This window comes from Benincasa hispida, chromosome 2 (assembly GCF_027475165.1).
Source record: "Benincasa hispida cultivar pf3 chromosome 2, pf3_genome.v1.1, whole genome shotgun sequence".
Classification (NCBI taxonomy): Eukaryota; Viridiplantae; Streptophyta; class Magnoliopsida; order Cucurbitales; family Cucurbitaceae; genus Benincasa; species Benincasa hispida.
The window spans coordinates 19,004,888-19,023,212 of record NC_143479.1 but is presented as its reverse complement, the minus strand read 5'-3'; positions in this window follow the sequence as shown (position 1 = coordinate 19,023,212).

The window sequence follows — 18,325 nt, the reverse complement described above, 5'->3', positions numbered from 1 at the left end:
AAAACATACAAAAGACGTAACATAGGATAAACATTAATAACTCTAAGTTTGTTCTACTGAGAAGTAAGAGAATAAGTACGCTTACCCAAGGGAATACGTGCACTTGCCCTTGAAGATGTCCTCTTCACGAATACTCCTTCACAAAATCACGAACAATAACTTTCTCCCTCAAACAGGACAACACAAATACTGATCTTCCTTTGATACCACTTGGAGCATTTGTATTCACTGGCAAGGAATAGGAAGTGTAGCCTCCTTTAATGATTTGGGAGAAGGGTAAAACCAGGGAGATTTTAATAGGAAGAGAGTTTTTCTTCTGAAACCCTTTTGTGTGTTCACATTCTGTACGTTCTATCTGCTCACACAATAGACTAAGGATAGATGAGAGAGGGGAGTTACAACAAACCCCTCCCATACGTGCACACATATAATATATTATTAATATAATATTAGCATTATAATATATGGTTAACTAATTAACCATTAATTAATGAACCATATGTTATGCATCTTAATCATATTGCAACTCTCATTTATAATCTATAGTTTTAATATAAATCTTATTCACATTAATTTTAACTTATAACATTTATAAAAATCTTATTCATATAAATAATATTTGAATCTTATTCAAATATTTATCTCTCGCATATTATATAGTTTTAATCATAAATCATATTTGTAATTAACTATATAGTATATCAATATACACTATATTGAATATTAATCACATTAATATAATAAATACCTTCAATTCCTTTAAATAATTTGAACAATTCAAATTATTCTAAAAACAATTATTCCTTGTTTTATTCTTAGTAAGCTAGTAATCGGACCTTATAGACCTAAAAATTAGAAGCTTCAACGATACGAGGCTAATTAAACTCTTTAATTTAATTAATCAACATTCATTGGTCACTCCACTAAAGACCAACTACTAAATTCTTTGCATTGTAGCTATATTTCTGTGTCCACAAATATAACCAATCAACAGTAAGTTGACCCTTCCCGAATTGCTCGTTTACAGTTGGATCAAATTATCGTTTTACCCATGTAGTTACATCTAACTCCTTAAATACCATTGATCCCTCTAATGAACAATTAGTTATAGTCCAACTATAAACTAGACTCTCCTCTGGCCAATGAGAGGGTAAGGCGTCTTATTGTTCAAGACTCGAAATCAACCCTTAGGAAGCAATTCATCTACTTACCCTCAATAACAAAAAGATGTTGAGGTTCATGCCCTAAACTCTCATTGGGTCCTATAATTTGTAAACACCGTATTGAACAAACGCTTGTGATGTAATAATATATGATATTTTCTTCACTATTATCTATGAAACATGAGATATTTTATTTGCTTTACCACAAACCAATAAACTAAGATCCCTGGTTGTCATTGTGACTTAAGCATATATGTGGAGACATACAGGTGGATCATGCCTTAAATGATAACCAAAATGATCTGTAGTATATGAATATAGGAGGGAAACCTTATCTGGTGACGCGACAAATGCGACCCGCTTTTTAAAATAGTTACAAGTGTTGTGACTTGTTACAGATGGTCTGATCTTAATCATTCATATGGAGACATGTGAGTGGGGGCATCCTATACAAAGAAGTTTGTATAAGACCAGACCACGAAGTGTTATAGTCTCGTTATATAACGCCGTTCATGATAGAGACTTCACTTCACTAGGATGACCATAGGTAACATGACCTTAATCTTGAGTGAGTTGAGAACTTGCCTTTGAGGGCAGTCCTTTGATTTTCATGGGTGCGAGTGGCCAGATTGTTGACTCAAACCTACCACATTGAGGATTCATCTGATTTAGGAGCTGGAAACTCAGCTACACAAGATGGAATTCACTCCTTCCCCGAACCAGGGGTAAGTAGATAGATTGCTCTCTTAAGGGCTGATTCTGGGACTTGAACGATATGGCGCCATACACCTTCTCATGGCCCGAGAGGTGTCCACACATAGTAGGATTATGTTGTATTGTTCATTAGAGGGATCAGTGGTACTTAAGGAGTTAGATGTAACTATAGGGGCAAAACGATAAATTGACCCAGTTGTACTTACGAGTATCTGTGAAGGATTATCGTACTGATGACTGGTTATATCCGATGGATACAGAAATATATCTATGGTGAGAAGAGTGCAGCTGTCGGTCTTTAGTGAAATGCCTGGTAGTTAATGGATGGTGGATCTCGTGGCTAAAGAGTTTAGTAAGCTATTCACGTACCGTTGGATCTTCAGGCCACAGGTTCATATGGTCCCCTTGGTAGCTCAATGGATTCAAGTTGAGAATTAGTTTTGGGTCATTTTGAAGTGTTCAAATTGACAAGAGGGAGTTTGATTATATTTGACATGATTAAACTGGTCAATTGTATATGATATAGTTGACATGATGTATGAGATACATTAATTGGAGGAAAATGATATAAATATAATTTATATCTAGTAGAGGAGAAAAAGACTATGGTTTATATGTTGCATAAGATGTGATATTAAAACTATAGGTTATAAATATAATATGATTATATTTATTTTTAATTAAACAATTATGAGATAATTGTTGGTGGTTTTTTCTCTATAACCGTACATGAAAGTGGGAGGTTGCATTCAGTTTTCGTAACTGAAGGATATAAAATGAAAATAGGTTTCATTTTACAAAGAGGTCGAATAATCGCTTCACGATTAGTACACTGCCCATCGTCTAGTTAACGAGAGCATACACAATAGCTAAAGTTTTCCTAAACGATCATGTACACACGCAGATTACCTAAACGATTGTATAACTTTTTCTAAACGGTCACGCACGAGAGTGAGATTTCCTAAACGATCATCTAAATGATCAGTCTCGTTTTACTAAACGATCGTGCACCCTTTAAAAAATGATCAAGCACCTGTCTATATGATAGACACAAAATCTCTCCCTGGTCGTTGAAAACGATCCTCCCCTCTACCAAATCCAACAGAGCCCACAAATCCTGAATTCTCACTCCGAGAATACCGAGGTTACTGAGTGGTAATGTCCTCCTTGCTGCCTATTCGTGTAGAGGACCATTCGATGGTGAGCAACAACGAGATTTGGTGGACGTTTAACTTGACAATCACAACGTCAGCGAGAGTTGCTGGCCTGGACGAGAGCGAGAGATCAAAGGAAGAAAAGTTCTTCAAGGGTAAATCTCTTGTCCTTTGTTGTTTAATTGTTAAAAGCATGTCGTAATTTGTTTGTAGTTGTATAACTTGTTGTATGTTTGTGAATGCGGTATTTCTGTCACAATGAATTTGAAACGATCTTGCTTCCTTTCATAGGTACTCTTTGATAAGAGTTCCTTCAAAGGAGTGAATTCCAACTTATATAGTTGTGTTCCCAACTCCCTACTCGAACGTATCTCCAAAATGGTGGACATATCGAGTCGACGAATCTGGCCACTCTCACCTATATAGATCAAAAGATCGCCCTCATAGACAGGAGTTCACAACTCACTTAGGATTAAGGGCAAATCACCTATGTTTATCCTAGTGAAATGGAAGTCTCTTCAAGTAATGACATTATCAAGAGAGACTAATCATTTCGCAATCCAATCTTATACAAACTCTTTGTATAGAATACCCCCACTCACATCTCCACATGAATGGTTAAGATCAAATAATTTATAATATTTTACAACTATGGTAATAATCACAAAGTAGGTTACATTTGTAGTGTCACCAAGATAAGACACCCAACCTTATCCATATACCATATACCATATAGGTTCTTACTTAAACATGATTCACTTGTATGTCAACCACATGCATGTTTAAGTTATATAAAATAACCTTGAATCTTAGTTTATTGGATTGTGTTAATGCTAATTAAATGTCACATAAAATAACAATTTATTTTATTAAATAAATAATATGTATACAAATAATTTACAAACTACAAAATTTACGAGATTTAGGACATCACCCCAACAATACTAACTTATAATGTGACCTATATCTAAACAAATAATGATTTATATGTATATTTCTAAATTATTTTGTGAAAGAAATAGATATGAAGAACCAAACATTTAACTTCATAATTAATTATATATATCTCAATCCATTAAAGTAGGTTGACACAACAACAAAACTGGGCTCTAATGTCGATTTAAAACTGACATTATAGGGGTACAATGTCAGTTGAAAACTGACATCGAAAATCATGTTATAAAAGATCTTTAATGTCGGTTGTCTTTAAAGTCGGTTTTAAACCGACATAGATGACTACGATTTCAATGTCAGTTATCTTCAATGTCAATTTTCAACCGACGTTGAACATTATCTTCAGTGTCGATTTTTCACCTACTTTTTGTCAGTAATTGTTCAATATTAAAAGTATGTCATCGTTCTATCATTGAAAATATATATATATATATATATATATATATTTGTTGCTTACGCACGTGCAAATCAATAATATTTCTTTTTTACCCGCACATGCACAAAACACAATCTTAATTGCTTTCACAAATCTCCAATAAGTTACAAAAGAAAAATTGGATGATAATTTAACTCCAAAATCAAAATAAAATATATTTTTCATCCAAATCAACTCCATATGGTTTCGGCAACAAATCCCTACGTATCAACCATGAAGTATACATATATATTCTACAGTGAACGAGTATACATGCTAAGTTGCATACAAAAATAGAATTCAAAATAAATGAATCACAAAATAGTTAAAATGATTAAAAATATGCTAAAGATAAATGAGGAGTGTTCAATGATGTCTTCTCAAGTTTCTCTAGTGTCAATTTTTGGAACTCATAGGTCATTCTCCTACCTACAAAGTAGATAAAACAATAATTTTAACAAATAAGCAAAAAAATAAAACATAATATTACTCTCAATGAAGATAACAAATAAATGCAAGCTTGCCAAACATAAAACTACTATGACAATGTAAAATAAATATCGAAATCTCATGTAATTTAAGCATATAAAATTCAAGTGAGCTTTAGAGTAATTACGTATGAGTTTAAAATGACTTATAAGTATTGTTTTTATGTGAAAATCTTTCCTATAAACATTTATAAGAAAAGTACCGATTAAAGTACTCTAAAAACACTTTAAAATGTCTTGAGTAGTCTAAAATTCTACTTACCTAAAAAGCGCTTCATCATGGAACAAATATCTATTAATACTTTAGGCCTGATTGATATATTTGCAAGTATCTCTAAACATAATGTACATAAATCACAAGATTAAAGCAAGATCTAAAATCTCCTTTTTTTGCCGATCAAAGGCAGATCAGTTAATCACATCAACAACAAAAGAATTAGCATAACGATGGATCCAAGTCAATGAGCATTTCATATTAAATCCTTGGTCCCCAAGAATAATTAAGAGAAACTGCCATGTATTTCCCAAAAATTAAGAGAGAAAAACAAGAGTTGCTTCAGATTTATTCTAATTTCGAACAAAGATGGAATGCAAAAGTCAAATAATCCATACCTTCGAACCGGAGCTTGTTTGACCGGTATGACAACCCTAGAGAGAGGTGAATAGAGTTTAATTAAACTTTTTTCTTAAAGTATGCTCAATTTGATCTAATTAGATAATTTTTAAATTAAATTAACAACACTCTAATTGATACTAAATAACAATATTGATTAAGAAAAAGTATGTGATAATCTATTCAATCAATATCAACCAACAAGAGCAAGCAATTAAAATTAAGTGAAAAAAATAACTAGAAAAGAGTTAGAGAAAAGAACATCGTGATTTTTATAGTGGTTCGGTCAAACAAAACCTACACAAGCATCTCTTGGGACTTTGATTAAAAAAATATTCTTTGACTCTTTCCATAGATGAGAGATGAACCGCTACCTTGTTCATATTACGGGTTTAAGAGCAAATTCGATTTTTTCCATGGGTTAGGATCCAACCATTACCATGTTTTTGAATCTTAAGGGGGTGTTTGATAAATGGGTATGAGTTTGGGTTGGATGGATATTTATTATCCATGTTTATTAAGCCCATAAAGAAAAAAACTACCTTTTTTTTACCCACTTAAAACTAACCCTAAAAACCATATCATTTCTTTCTCTCTTCCCTCATCTTCGCCATTTAGATTCTCCCCATATTTCTCTCTCTTTTTTTTTTCTTTTTTTTTTTATCGTCAAAAGAATTATAACATTTGCATACGTCATGACATGTAATTTTTGTGTTTGTATTATGACACGAATATTATAAGTATCGAAAAGAACATATATTTTGTGATTTTTTTTTAAACGGCCATATGTTCAGTCGGTTCATATTATTTTTGTGATCTTAAGAAAAATGTTACTGTACTATATTACATTCTCACCATCATAATCAAATGAAAGTTAATTATCCTATGTACAATTTCAATTCCAAATATACTATCCATATTATATAAAAATAAACTGTATGATATGTGATTAATAATGTTAAGTTAGATTCGATATATATACATACAATATACCAATTAGTAATTGAGATAATTACCTTCGATATATATACATATAATATACAATATACCAATTAATTGAGCAGCAATATGAAATATATTTTGTTGGTATGTTTTATAGCTTGAAGAGAATTAGAATTAGTACAGTTTTTGAAAAGAATATATGAAAAATAATCTATTATGTTCTACAGATAGAGAAAAAAAATTGAGATTGTCCAGTTTATGTCATAAATGATTTGAGAAAATACGTGTATATTTGAAAATTAATCAACAATAGCAAAACATAAAACTAAAAAATAAAAGAATGAAATAAAAAAAAACAAACAGAAAAAATAGAACTAATCTTATTCATAAAAAACTGCATAAGATCCCCCAACTCAACTCAACTCTGCACAACAAACATAGACAATAATGCACAATAAACAAAGACAATAATTACCAACTCAACTCAATTCTGCAAACAAACACAGACAATTTAACTCCCTAGATAATTTAACTCTCCAGATAATAATTACCAACTCACCTCAACTCAACTCTCTACTTTTATCACCTACCAAACACACCCTAAATGTACACAATAAACTCTCTAAATAGAGTGGATGTACAAATTTGAGCTCACACACTTTAATTCTCACGTTACAATAGAAACCTCTCTCAAATATAAGATGAAAAGAAAGAAAATTGGAAGCTTGTAGAAAGAGTAACAATGGTGGCTTTCTTACTGTTTTTTGAAGATTGTAAAATGTGAAAAGTTAAAATAATTATGAAAAAGTTGAAGTATAAAAAGAGAGGAAAAATGGGTAAAAATCAGATTTTGATTAGACCATTAGATTGATAAAATGGAGAGATTGAAAGTGAAAAAGTAAAATAAAAGAAATATATATATATATATATATATATAATAATCCAACGGTCTTCAATTTTCCTTTCTTTTTTTAATAAATTTGACCGTTGGTTATTATTATTATATTTTTTAATTTTGAATTATAAAATCAATTGTTTTAATTTTCTTTTCTTTTAATATAATTAAAACCCACCCATTGCAATTTTAAGCCCAATGTGTCACTCACCCTATAATTTCAAGTGGCACTCTTTAATTGGTCTAATTTGGTGATTAATTCGCCACGTCACCATCTCGGGTATTTCCTTTAAGCTTCTTTTTGCTATATTTTTTTCATTCAAATTCCGATTTGGGTTATTCAAGAGGCATCAAAATCGTTATTTCGAGCTTTGCGCTATGAACTATTCAAAATAATAAAATTGTTAGTAAATAAAATTAGGTTTGTTATCATCAAAATATTAATTAATTAATTAATTAAAATTAATTAATTGGAAATTAAGGACAAAAAAGTTAACAATCTCATTCGACGATGACAAACCATAGAAAAAAATAACTTGAAATACACATGCAACACATGTGATCAATAAATAATTTCAATATCAAGTATACGTATCACTACAAAGATCACGCTTGAAATTCATTCAAAAGAATTAACTTATTCCCTTTAACTAATTCTCCCCCTAAATAATACATTCAATAGAAACAATCATTCAACATAATTATAATACATTTTTCTTATACTTCACCCCCTTTAGAATCATAAAAAAGAACAATATACATATAAGCGCCCCCCTAAAACCATGAGCACATACAAAGTTTCCAAATTCTCCCATTATCTATATGCATTATATAATAACATCAAGTAAGATAGGAAATCAAGATGCATCACAATGTACCAAGCTCAAGCCTATTTTTACAAAAACTTTCTTCATTCAAAGGTTTGGTAAAAATATCTACTAATTGATTATTAGAGCTTACAAATTCAAGAGTAATATTACCATTTTGCACATGCTCTCTAATAAAATGATGTCTAGTATTAATATGCTTAGTCTTAGAAAGATTGATAGGATTCTTAGTCAAATTAATAGCACTTGTGTTGGCTTTTTGGTTCTTAATCCCAAATTAATTAATTAATTAATTAATTAATATTTTAATGATAATAAATCTGATTTTTTTAGTTGATAATTTTATTATTTTGAATAATTCACAACGTAGATCTTGGAATAACGATTTCGACGCATCTTGAATCACCCAAATCGGAGTTCGGATGAAGAAGATATAACAAAAAGAAGCGTAACGGAAACATACTAGAGATGGTGACATGGCAAATTAATCATCAAATTGGACCAATTAAAGAAAGCCACTTGGAGCTATAGAGTGAATGACATATGAGGCTTTAAATTTGCAATTGGTGGACTTTAGTTTTTATTTAAAAAAAAAAAAGAATTAAAAAAATTGATTTTGTAAAAATTTTTATTTTGTTAAATTAAAAAAAATTAATATTATTTTATGTTTGTGTCTAATGGCTAGTTTTTGAAAAATGGGCAGGCTCTTGTTTTTTGTTGGGTTTTAAAATAAATATTTTTAAAAGATATATATTATTATATTATATTTTATTTGTGTTTGTCTAGTTGAGTTTAAATCTCAACCATTCAATTTAACTTTTTGAACAATTCAATGACTCAAATTAAAACCCTCTTTTAACTCACACTTTGCTCTTTTTTTATATTTCATCTTCTCTAAAATTATTTCTAATTTTTCACATTTTACAATCCTCAAAATTAGCAAAAAAAAAAAAAAAACTACAATTTCTACTCTCTCTACAAGCTTCCAATTTCTTTCTTTTCATCTTATTCTTGAGAGAAATTTCTATTGTATTATGAGGATTAAAGTGTGTGAGCGCAATCTTGTATACCCACTCTTTTTAGAGAGTTTCATTGTGTGATTTAAAATTTCAAAACATTATAACGATTGGATCCTAACCCATGGAAAGGATAAGGTTTGCTCTTGAACCCGTAAAATGAGCAAGGTAGCGATTCGGCTCTCACCCGTCGAAAGAGTCAAAAGAAGATTTTTTAATCGAAGTCCCAAGAAGCGCTTGGGAAAGTAGATATAGATCGAACCACTAGTTATTCTTGCATTTAATTTTAATTGTAATTGCTTGATTTTGTTGGTTGAGATTGTTTCAGTATATTGTTACATAATTTTTATCAATCTTGTTATTTAACATAAATTAGAGTTTTTATCAATTTAATTTAAAAATATCTAATTAGATCAAATTGAGCATAGTTTAAGAAATTTTTTTAATTAAACCCTATTCAAACCCCCCTTTAGGGTTGCCATACCGATCCAACAATTGGTATCAGAGACCGGATTGCTCTTTTGAAATTTAATTTTCTTGATAAACTTTATTGTTAGAGTATTAAGGCAAACCTAGTAGAAATGGAATTGTTGAAGGGCAATATATTTCTAGACCTCCTTATTTTAATGGTTCAAATTATGCATATTGAAAAGCTAGAATAAAAATTTATTTGCAATCTATTGACAATAATTTGTGGTTAATTATTGCTAAAGGTCCTTATGTGCTCATGAAAAAGGTTGATAATCTTGATAAGCCTAAACTAGAAGAAGAGTATGATGAAAATGAAATAAAAAAGTGTTCTTTTAATGTTAAAGCTATTAATTGTTTATATTGTGCTTTGAGCAAAGATGAATTTAATAGAATATCCATGTGCTCTTCCGCTCAAGAAATTTGGAATACTCTTGAAATTACTCATGAAGGAACAAATCAAGTTAAAGAGTCTAAAATTAGCATGCTTGTTCATAATTATGAATTATTTAAGATGGATGCTAATGAGTGTATAACGGATATGTTTACTAGATTTATTAACATTATCAATGCTTTGAAGGGACTTGGTAAAATCTATACAACATCGAAAAATGTTAAGAAAATTATTAGGTCTCTATCTAAGACTTGGGAAGCAAAGGTGATGACAATCCAAGAAGAAAAAGATCTCACCAAACTTTCATTGGAGGAACTCATCGGTTCACTCATGACCCATGAGATCACTATGAAGGAACACTTGGAGGATGAGGCCAAAAAGAAGAAGAGTATTGCATTAAAAGTCATCTCTTTGGAAATTAACTCCAAAGATGAGGATGTCCTTGATGAAGATGACACCACCTATTTTTTACGTAAGTACAAAATCTTTAAAAGAGGAAGAAGCAATTCAAGAAACACCTATCAACCCAAAGAGAGTCAAAATGTGAGAAAAGCAAAAAAGATGAGGTGATTTGTTATGAATGCAAAAAATTGGGTCATATAAGAACGAATTGTCCAATTCTCAAATCATCTAAGAAATCCAAGAAGAAGACAATGAAGACTACTTGGGATGATAGTAGTGAAAGTGAAAGTGGAAGTGATGATGAAGAAGTGACACATCTTGGTCTTATGGCCGATAATGAAAAAGATGATGAACTTGATGATGAGGTAACTATAGAATCCTTATGATGAATTGTTTGAAGCTTTTGAAAGTATGCAAAATGACTTAGAAAAACTTAGCTCAAAATATGTTGTGCTTAAGAAGAAATACAATACTAATTGACTAGTGAAAATAAGTCTTTACTTGATGAAATTGCTTGCTTTAAAGAGAATAAGCAGGTATGTGATTGTGATGAGAAAAATGCATTGCTTGATAAAGTTAGATTTCTTGAACATGATGGTTATGAAAAGGATAATTTGATTAAATCACTTAAAGAAAAAGAACTAAATGTTTTGCAAGAACTTGATAAAACTAAGGAGTCTATTAAAAAGTTGACAATAGATGCTCAAAGATTGGACAAAATAATTGAAGTAGGCAAGTCTTTTGGTGATAAAAGGGGTTTGGGCTATATTGATGAATGTTCTACTTTTTCAAGTTCTAAAACTATATTTGTTAAAGAATCTTCTATTGTGCGTAATATGTCTAATATTGTGTCTAATAATGCTAAATCTAGTTTCGTGCCTATATGTCATAATTGTGGTATTGAAAGTCATACTAGAACTAAGTGCTTTAGACTGAAGTATGGCCACACTACTTCTTCAAAAAGAAACTTTTCTTAAAGAGCAAAGTTTTACAATGCTCCAAGAAAGAATTTCTCCAAGAGTAAAGTGCATAAATTTGTTGTTAGAGATAAATCTTTACATAACGTTGTTTGTTTTTCCTGTGACAATTATGGACATAAAGCTTATTCTTATTACTTGTCTAGATCCAATGCTTTTAATACTAATGCAAAAATGAAATGGATCCCTAAGTTTGTAAATGTTAACACTATTGGACCCAAATAAGTGTGGGTACCAAAGAATCAAACTTGAATTTTTTTGTTTGTAGGTTTGTTTGAAAGCCTCTAAGAAAAATAAGTGGTACTTGGATAGTAGTTGCTCAAGGCACATGACTGGAGATCGATCCAAGTTTATTTCTTTCTCTAAAAAGGATGGAGACATGATAACTTTTGGTGATAACAAGAAAGGTAAAATTATTGGCAAGGACAATATAGGTAATGAATCTTATATTTTGATTGAAATTGTGTTTTTAGTTGATGGTTTAAAACATGATTTACTTATTATAGTCAATTGTGTGACAAAGGATTTAGAATTGTGTTTGATAAAAATAATTGCATTATTGAAAATGTTTGTAATAGAAAAGTCATGTTTGTTGGAAATAAGGGTGAAAATGTGTATATCATTGACTTGAATTATTGTCTTATTATTGATAAATGTCTTTCCGCGTTGCAAAATGATTCTTGGTTATGGCATAGAAGACTAGGACATGCTAGCATGCACTTAATTTCAAATATTTCCAAAAATTCTTTGGTTAGAGGTTTTCCTAAATTTAAATTTGAAAAAGATAAATTTTGTGATGCTTGTCAAATGGGAAAACAAACCAAGTTTTTTTTTCAAATCTAAAAATGTGATCTCTACTACTAGACCCCTACAACTATTATACATAGACTTATTTGGCCCTTCTAAAATTGCTAGCTATGAGAAAATTATTATGCATTTGTGATAGTTGATGATTTTTCTAGATTCACTTGGGTTTTGATGATGAAACATAAGAATGATGCTTTGAAAAGTTTTATTAGTTTTGCTAAAAGAGTTCTAAATGAAAAAAAAAAATTATTTCTAAAATTATGAGTGATCATGGAGGAGAATTTGATAATGATGCTTTTAAAGCTCGAAAATGATTTTTCTGATCGTACTTTGCAAGAATTTGCTAGATCAATGTTGAATGAGTATGGTCTACCTAAATATTTTTTGGCAGAAGCCGACGATTGAAAACTGATATTGCCATTTTGGACATAAGTCCTCACTGTTTTGTTTTTGGTTTCACCCAAAAAGGCCCTCACACTATTAGAGATAGTTATCATTCCTTATAAAACCGTGATCATCATCTTATCTAACCAATGTGGGACTTTAATCACATTTTGAACCGTCAACATAAGCTTGGTTCAATGATAGTTAACATATATTATTTTCATTGAGATCAAAGGATTCAAATCTTCATACATCCCATATTATTTGTTGTGTTAAAAAAAAAAAAAAAAAAAAAAAAAAAAAAAAAAAAAAAAAAAAAAAACTCTTACTTTATCATACTTTATATAATCAAAGTATACTTAGCTATGGTATAGCGTCTAAGGTGCTTCGTAAAGAATCAATTTTTGAAAATTACTTTCATGTGACTTGTGATGTTATTTATTATTTTTAAAATTGATGAAGCCACTTTTTTCTATCATTTAAAAAAAACTTGTAGTAAGTAGAAATAAAAAAATAAATAATAAAAAAATGGTAATCAAACGTATCAACTTCTTAAAAATATGCCGAGTTTCTTAGATATTTAACTAAAAAATACTTTTCTTTTTGTAAGAATATTACAAAAACATTGTTCATCATTTGAAAACAAAAATTCATCATCGAAATGAAAGTAAGGCGTGTTTCGCAATATCAAATTTATCTATTAAACAACTCTTACAAATTTGTCAACATATATGCAAATGAGAGATTCAACCCTCTAACTTCTTGGTAGTTAATTTATCCATTTATATTAATTGATTTAGGTCTATGTTCACTTTCTAACCTTAAAACATTGTAGTTGATGATTCAAACATCTTACCTCTTAGTTAAGAGGTCCATATTTTATATTAGTCGAGTAATGTTGATATTGACTTCTTAATTTAATAACAAAACATTAATGGTAAAACAAAATTTTTATGATCAGGGCTTTAGTGTGAATATTAGCGGCTTAGTTTTGAATTTTCACCAAATTAATTAATGTGCTTCAGTTTGTATATATATGTTTTTTAAGAAAAAGGAAATGTATCTACGCCCAAGTAACCAATGTAGATCCTCCTCCATTAGAATTATTTAGTTTGAAACAGTTAATGGCAGGACTTCTAAAGATATTAATTTAAATTATAAGATAATGCGTAAATCAAATAAATAGTACTAAAAAAGTTGATTTTCATTAAATTAGAGCGATTGTTTATTTGCTCGTCTTACAAATATTATAAAACTTTTAGAGAAAGAAAATTAGAGACAAATAAAGTTAAATATGGTAAAAAAAATGACCACAAATCTAAAATCACCTTACAAAAATCATGCGCAAATCACTTCCCAAATTAGATAGAAAATCACTTTCTCATCCGTGTCAAACATTCTAAAAAGTGTATCGTTTTTTTAAGTGAATCAATATCTATCAAGATATAGATAGTGATATTTTGCTATATTTATAAATATTTTAATTCATTTTTCTAGGTTTGAAAATCAGTTCTAAAAGAAAAATGTTGGATCATTAGGTGACTTGGGTATCTGTAAGTATAATTCACTTTTAACAAGGTGTTTATTGGATGGAAACAACATCTAGATTATGCTGGGTACATAGTGTCTATCTAATTTGGATCAAGTTCAAGAATATAGTCCATTTTTAAAATAATGATAAAAATGGGATATATGGGAAAGAATTTTTAAAAATAGGTAGGAATGGAAAGTATTGACAAAAACATGGTAGTTTTGGTGAAGGAAAATCGTATACCCGGTACATGATTAAGCTTTAATCCAGTCAGTACCACGTCAGCACAGTCAATGGACTGGTCAACCACATACCCGTGGACCGGGTCCACGATTACTTTTTTTTTTTTTAATTAATTATATATTCAATTGTAAATTATATATTCTTTTTTTAATCAGTTTAACAGTTTATTTTCTAATTTTTAGGTAATAAATTCCTTCATCACTAAACTTAATTATATATTTAATCTGCAATGAAAACTTAATTATTTTGCACTCATATTAAAAAAAAAAATGTGACTTCACTAAGTAATACATCTCTCTACAAATAAATAAATTAATTAAAGATCTCATGATACTAAAGAAGATTTACAATTAGTTCTTTAATTTGAAAATAGAAGTTTACATGCAATTTAAAGATGACCCCCTAGCCCTTACCCCACATAGGGGTTGTCTTTGTGTGCCTCTAAATTAGTTTTGCCCTATTGTTATTATTATCTATGATGAATACGTCTTCAATTAGTGTCAGCAACATTGAGTCGTCTTGTTTGTTAAATAATAGCTTTCATTTTGACCAATGTTTGGTCGAACCCAACTCTGGTAAATCGTGTTATGTTGTACTTCTTCAATAAAATTATTTTGTACGATAAAAAACAATATTCATATCATATATTTGGGAAATGTCTAATTTTAAATCTCTTACCATGCAATAATAGTAAGCGTCGTCAAGTGTGATAAGCCTCGTGATTGAATCGTACCAGGAAAATAGTCATCTGATACAACTAATCTATTTATTATTTCTCCCTTTGCACAACAATCATGTCGTGCATGCCAGTAAGATATATATTCCGCGTGAATTTGATGCTAGTCTTGGTCGTGCTTACCTCTCAAATCAATCTAGTGTAGTGTTGGGAGTGTATAGGACAACGAAGGTACTGTTTGTTGCAGATCAAATTGTCTCAACACACGATCTGGATGATGCCACTCTACTATATGGAAATATATAAGAGGGCCAACGGTCAACCAGATGGCTTGACCACGATAGTAACATGTAGTGATCACCAAATATTTTGTGTGTATGGCGTCCAATTAATCTGACAAGAAAATAAGATAATTATACACCCAATTAATTTGATCAAATGTTTTAATATTCATTTATATATACATTTGTTACCTGATTGTGCATTAGTTTGTCAAATATTTTATGGCATACTAGCAACATATTTGCTGACTGTTCAGAGGCAACTAATACACCACTCCATCTAAAATTATATAAAAAAAATACAATTAATTTATATTCTACATAAAATGATAACAAAATAAATATATAAGTGGAATAATACCTGGCACTAAGTGGACGATGACCTGGTGCCTGTAACTGGATTTGTGGTGCTATAATTTGAAATCTATCATAAGCTCATACATGTAGTAGTATCAGCGGCTCAACCCTGCTATTTTCAACGTTTGTGCATTAATAGCCCGACGCTATAAAGCCATGCAAGACAAGCACCACCCCACGAGTATGTACCAGCATGCTCAAAATCAAACAGTAGAGGGAGAAAATCCTCCAATAAGCTGTATAATGTATGCTCGTGCATACCTACGTATGCTGATGTCATCGACATCGAGAGGTAATTCTAGAAACTGGGACGCCAACCATGGTATACTCAATCTCGAGCCTTTTAGATCATCAGGTAGAACGCCCAAGAGCTCGTCACAAACAATTTTTCAATTATATTGTAATGAACTTGTCAAAGGTTCTCTGTTTACTCATAACCTAAACTGAATGACAACATCCTGCAACATAATCGTATATTCCCTATAAGGCAGGTGAAATGTGTGGGTTTCTGGTCTCCAACACTCAACTAAAGTAGTAATGAGGTGCCAATCAAGTTGGATAAATCTGATATGTGCAACCCCAAGAAAACCAGCCTGTTCAACATAGGGAATAATATGTGGATCAAATGGGATAGTATATTGTGTATATGTCTCCCTTCTCCGACAACCCAAAACTACGATAGAAGAACTATCCCATATCGATTGTGAACAATGGGTATTTTGTTGATATAGTTGTACAGGATTAGAAGGATCGAGCTCCATTACCTAAGAAGTTCAAATTACATTACATAACAAAATTACATTAAAAACACAAGTAAATAAAAAAAAAAAATACAATTACATAAAAAGTAAAATTACATTAAAAACACAAGTACATAAAAAATATAATTATGTAAAGAGTACAATTACATTAAAAATACAATTACATTAAAAACACAAGTACATAAAAAAAAAAATACAATGATATAAAAAATACAATTCCGTTAAAAACACAAGTACATAAAAAATACAATTATATATATATGTATATATATATAAAAGTACAATTACATTAAAAATACAATTAAATAAAAAATTCATTGGCCCAAAGAGGAAGCACCTAATGTACGTTGTGGACAAGTAATCTTGTTACGTTTTTCTCCCTTACAAATTGTACATCATACTTCTTGGCTTGCCTCTCTCGAATCCATTTCATTATGAATGCGCATACTTTTTGGTCTACCCTATTCTCTTAGTAAGTCCGCATTCAGACGAACTTCTGTAAATAATAATTCTGGCCAATAATCTAGGTGTTGTATTGGATGGAAGTTGCCTTCCTAACATCGCTTGAAATGGGACAACTTGTAGCACTCATCAATAAGAGGTATGTATGTCAAACGCATGTAATTACAAACTGCAATTACATTAGAGTATGGAATCTTGAATGACGGCCACTTATTACAAGAACAAGTTCCTTCTTTCAAGCTCAAAACTTGTGTGTGTTGTCCTTTATAGGGAGAAATCATACTTATGTCAGTTTGTACTTCAAAAGTTTGAGTTTCCCTGTCAATAGATGTCATTGTGTGTACAGAGGCTCGTTTTTCCCACCTCTTAAGCTTTCTCATGGCATATTTTGTGTACATGCCCCCACGATTGAGTGCTTCACTAATCTCTTGTCTTTAACGTTCAAAATACAATATTGTGCGATAGAATGTTAGCCTAATAAAAGAGTAATTGGTAACATTCTAGCACATTTGAAAACACCATTCATACATTCAGTTGCATTGCTTGTCATCCACTCACAGTGGTACCCACCATCATGTGATTGGGTCCATTTTTCTAAGTCAATATCAGAAAAATATTCAAGGCATTCAGGGTTCAATTGTTTCAACTCTTTAATGCACCGAATGACTTTGCGCCATTGGTGTTGATTTCTTGCCTTAAACACCAAATCTTTTAGTTGCTTTGATTTATATTTCGTATTGAAATAACTAGCAACATGGCAAAGACAATATCGATGGTACTCTCTAGGTTCACTCCAACCAATTTCTTCATTATTAATTGCAACAAGAATGCCCTTATATATATCAGAAGTCAAGCAAATATCATCTCGTTGGGTAACATATTCACGCAATTCCCACAAAATCCATGACCAGCTGAACGAATTTTCACCTTCAACAATAACAAAAGCAAGGGAAAATATATGATCGTTTTTCATCAATAAATAAGGAGATCAATAATTTTCCCTTATACTTTCCGTAGAGATGAGTTCCACTGGACTAATCGTCTATAATATTTGAACCCCTCTCTTACAGGACCGAAGGACCAGAAAACTCGACAAAAAATAGACGTACCTGGCACATCAGATGGAAGAAAATACCAATGTGATCATGTTCCTGGATTGTAATGAACAAGAGTACTCAATCAATACGGAAGCTCTGAATATGATTTCTCCCAATCGCTAAACACAACAATCAATGCTTTTCTCTTGACTTGCCACACCCGTCTATAATTAACATTATAGTCATTTTTTTTTTTATTGCTTCTTGGAGTAGGGCCACAAATACCCCAGGATCAGCTCTAACCAAATTTTGGATTTCGATACTCATAAAATTTGAATCAAGTTGTGAATGATTCTGTGTCAAT